Source organism: Harmonia axyridis, chromosome X, assembly GCF_914767665.1.
Source record: "Harmonia axyridis chromosome X, icHarAxyr1.1, whole genome shotgun sequence".
Lineage (NCBI taxonomy): Eukaryota > Metazoa > Arthropoda > Insecta > Coleoptera > Coccinellidae > Harmonia > Harmonia axyridis.
Window position 1 is genome coordinate 29263167 of NC_059508.1, and position 5000 is coordinate 29268166.

The window sequence follows — 5000 nt, forward strand, 5'->3', positions numbered from 1 at the left end:
CACTCTTTCAAAGTCGGATTACTCGGACTCAATCTGAAAATGGACCGATGCATGACGTCAACACTTAGCCCGCCTCGTCTGATCTATCTAAGCCATCTCGACCCACCCAACACGCCTTCCAAGTCGGATCACTCGGACTTCGATCTGAAAATCTCCGGACTCATTTTTATGAATATCCCCAGTCAGTAAGAACGTTATTTCGCCAATATATACCAACAATAAACCATATTCCAATAGCTGAACCAAAAATATAATTCCCGATCCAAACGTTCTGCATCGCCCAACGCGACCACCTTCCCTATATATGTCAGGAGAGCACAGGGTTCCCCTCCAGACAACACTTACGCTCTATCCCCGACTCTCGGTCGATCGATAGGCCAGGTCAGCGGTGTCTGTTTCGGCCGAAGCTCGGACTTTGGTCAAAATGTTCCGATACAAAATTTGAACCAAGATAGATACAGATATGATTCCTTCTTAAATATACGTTGATTATCGAACAGAATATGGTAAATATTTTGCGATGACCGAGGATTTCATGAATTTTTTTTTTTTTCGAAAAAATTTTCTATTATCGGAATTTCCTCAAATTTCATTTGGTTGCCTCCTAATGCTTATTAAAAATGATAATCAACAATCAGAATCATTATTTATCATTTATTTCAATTTTTATAATGAAAAACGTTCACGTCCTTTCGCGCCTCTCGATCGTCGTTTACGTGATGCATCGGTCAGCCCTAGTTTACGTGGTGCATCGGTAAGATCGAGTTCACGTTCTGCATCGGTCTGCCCGAGTTTACGTGGTGCATCGGTAAGATCGAGATTACGTGGTGCATCGGTAAGATCGAGTTCACGTTCTGCATCGGTCTGCCTGAGTTTACGTGGTGCATCGGTATGATCGAGTTTACGTTCTGCATCGGTGTGATCTAGTTTACGTTGTGCATCGGTAAGATCGAGATTACGTGAAGCATCGGTATGATCGAGTTTACGTTCTGCATCGGTCTGGACTCTGAGATATATTTTCGACGTGAAAATGTTCCGATACAACTTTTGAACCAGGATAGTTAGAGAGATGATTTTTTCTGGGATGTACGTTGATTGGGGAATGGATTGTGGAAAATAACTTGCCATGACCGAGGTGTTCTCGAATTTTTTTTTTTTTTCGAAAAATATTTTCTGATTTTGGATTTCACTCAAATTTGATTTCGTTGCCTTCTAATGTGTTCTAAAAGAGTAAATCAGTAATCAGAATCGAAAAATATTTTTCGGATTTTTTTTTTTTTGAAAAAAAATTTTCTGATTTTGGAATTTCCTCAAATTTGATTTGGTTGCCTTCTAATGTGTTTTTAAAGCGTAAATCAGTAATCAGAATCAATATTCATTGTCGACTTTAATTTTTATAAGGAAAAATGTTCACGTCCTTAAACGCCTCCCCATCATTAGCCCGAGTCCAAGTCGATGTCAGTCCCGAGCGGACGGTGTCAGATACTACCTATCGCCCCGGTCTGGACTTGGCGAGGTATTTCGACGTGAAATGTTCCGATACAACTTTTGAACCAGGATAGTTAGAGAGATGATTTCTTCTATGTTGTACGTTGATTGTGGAATGGATTGTGGGAAATAACTTGCCATGACCCAGGTGTTCTGAATTTTTTTTTTTTTCGAAAAAAATTTTCTGATCTTGAAATTTCCTCAAATCTGATTGCGTTGCCTTCTAATGTGTACTAAAAGAGTAAATCAGTAATCAGAATCAATATTCATTGTCGACTTTAATTTTTATAAGGAAAAATGTTCACGTCCTTAAACGCCTCTCCATCGTTACCCCCGACTCCAAGACGATGTTAGACCGGAGCGGACGGTGTCAAATGCGACCGATCTCCCCGGTCTGGACTTAGCGAGATATTCCGACGTGAAATGTTCCGATACAAAAATTTAACTGTGATAGTTAGAGAGATGGTTCCTTTTGTGATGTACGTTGATTGTGTAATAGAATATGGAAATAAACTTGAGATGACCGAGGTCTTCTGGGATTTTTTTTTTTTTTCGAAAAATATTTTTCGATTTCGGAAATCCCTCAAATTTCATTGAGATATGTCCTAATGTGTTCTTAAAACTTAAATCAACAATCAGAATTAATATCCAAAAGTTATTTCATTTTTTATAAGGAAAAACGTTCACGTCCTTTCCGCTCCCAAAAAGTGAGATATCATAGAAAATATCGCTATATTTGTTGTTTACGGCCATACCACGCTGAAATTGCCAGTTCTCGTCAGAACACTGAAGCCAAGCAGCGTCGGGCGCGGTTAGTACTTGGATGGGTGACCGCTTGGGAACACCGCGTGCTGTAAGCTTTTTTTTACGTTCTGCATCGGTCTGCCGAGATAACGTGGTGCATCGGTATGATCGAGTTTACGTTCTGCATCGGTAAGATCGAGATTACGTGATGCATCGGTAAGATTGAGATTACGTGGTGCATCGGTAAGATCGAGTTTACGTGGTGCATCGGTAAGATCCAATTCACGTTCTGCATCGGTAAGATCCAGTTCACGTGGTGCATCGGTAAGATCGAGATTACGTGGTGCATCGGTAAGATCGAGTTTACGTGGTGCATCGGTAAGATCCAATTCACGTTCTGCATCGGTAAGATCCAGTTCACGTGGTGCATCGGTAAGATTGAGATTACGTGGTGCATCGGTAAGATCGAGTTTACGTGGTGCATCGGTAAGATCCAATTCACGTTCTGCATCGGTAAGATCCAGTTCACGTGGTGCATCGGTAAGATTGAGATTACGTGGTGCATCGGTAAGATCGAGTTTACGTGGTGCATCGGTAAGATCCAATTCACGTTCTGCATCGGTAAGATCCAGTTCACGTGGTGCATCGGTAAGATCGAGATTACGTGGTGCATCGGTAAGATCGAGTTTACGTGGTGCATCGGTAAGATCCAATTCACGTTCTGCATCGGTAAGATCCAGTTCACGTGGTGCATCGGTAAGATTGAGATTACGTGGTGCATCGGTAAGATCGAGTTTACGTGGTGCATCGGTAAGATCCAATTCACGTTCTGCATCGGTAAGATCCACTTTACGTGGTGCATCGGTCTGCCCTAGTTTACGTGGTGCATCGGTTTGGACTTAGAGATATATTTTCGACGTGAAAATGTTCCGATACAACTTTTGAACCAGGATAGTTAGAGAGATGATTTTTTCTGGGATGTACGTGGATCGGGGAATGGATTGTGGGAAATAACTTGCCATGACCGAGGTGTCCTCGAATTTTTTTTTTTTTCGAAAAAAATTTTCTGATTGTGGAATTTTCTCAAATTTGATTTGGTTGCCTCCTAATGTGTTCTAAAAGAGTAAATCAGTAATCGGAATCGAAAAATATTTTTCGGATTTTTTTTTTTTTCGAAAAAAATTTTCTGATCGTGGAATTTCCTCAAATTCGATTTGGTTGCCTTCTAATGTGTTTTTAAAGCGTAAATCAGTAATCAGAATCAATATTCATTGTCGACTTTAATTTTTATAAGGAAAAATGTTCACGTCCTTAAACGCCTCCCCATCATCAGCCCGAGTCCAAGTCGATGTCAGTCCCGAGCGGACGGTGTCAGATACTACCTATCGCCGAGGTCTGGACTTGGCGAGATATTACGACGTGAAATGTTCCGATACAACTTTTGAACCAGGATAGTTAGAGAGATGATTTCTTCTATGTTGTACGTTGATTGTGGAATGAAATACGGAAAATAACTCGCCATGACCGAGGTGATTACGATTTTTTTTTTTTTTCGAAAAAAATTTTCTGATCGTGGAATTTTCTCAAATTTGATTTGGTTGCCTCCTTATATGTTCTAGTAGCGATAATCAACAATCAGAATCAAAATCCATTGGTCGGGTTTGATTTTTATAAGGAAAAATGTTCACGTCCTTTTTTACAACCCCGACTCATTGACGATGTTAGAACCGAGCCGGCGGTGTCAGATACGACCGATCGCCCCGGTCCCGATCGTCATTTACGTTGTGCATCGGTCTGCCCGAGATTACGTGGTGCATCGGTATGATCGAGTTTACGTGGTGCATCGGTAAGATCCAATTCACGTTCTGCATCGGTAAGATCCAATTCACGTTCTGCATCGGTAAGATCCAGTTCACGTGGTGCATCGGTAAGATGGAGATTACGTGGTGCATCGGTAAGATCGAGATTACGTGGTGCATCGGTAAGATCCAATTCACGTTCTGCATCGGTAAGATCCAATTCACGTTCTGCATCGGTAAGATCCAGTTCACGTGGTGCATCGGTAAGATGGAGATTACGTGGTGCATCGGTAAGATCGAGATTACGTGGTGCATCGGTAAGATCTACTTTACGTTCTGCATCGGTCTGCCCTTGTTTACGTGGTGCATCGGTAAGATCGAGATTACGTGAAGCATCGGTATGATCGAGTTTACGTTCTGCATCGGTCTGCCCGATATTACGTGGTGCATCGGTCTGCCCTAGTTTACGTGGTGCATCGGTTTGGACTTAGAGATATATTTTCGACGTGAAAATGTTCCGATACAACTTTTGAACCAGGATAGTTAGAGAGATGATTTTTTCTGGGATGTACGTGGATCGGGGAATGGATTGTGGGAAATAACTTGCCATGACCGAGGTGTCCTCGAATTTTTTTTTTTTTCGAAAAAAATTTTCTGATTGTGGAATTTTCTCAAATTTGATTTGGTTGCCTCCTAATGTGTTCTAAAAGAGTAAATCAGTAATCGGAATCGAAAAATATTTTTCGGATTTTTTTTTTTTTCGAAAAAAATTTTCTGATCGTGGAATTTCCTCAAATTCGATTTGGTTGCCTTCTAATGTGTTTTTAAAGCGTAAATCAGTAATCAGAATCAATATTCATTGTCGACTTTAATTTTTATAAGGAAAAATGTTCACGTCCTTAAACGCCTCCCCATCATCAGCCCGAGTCCAAGTCGATGTCAGTCCCGAGCGGACGGTGTCAGATACTA

The 5000-nt window shown here is 41.0% G+C and overlaps 1 non-coding gene across 1 annotated transcript; it reads left to right on the forward strand.

Annotated features, from left to right (window-relative positions):
• The first annotated feature begins 2229 nt into the window (after positions 1-2229).
• Positions 2230-2348, forward strand: LOC123688481. Its single transcript, XR_006749998.1, has one exon. It is a non-coding gene; the product is annotated as a 5S ribosomal RNA (ribosomal RNA).
• Positions 2349-5000: the final 2652 nt, after the last annotated feature.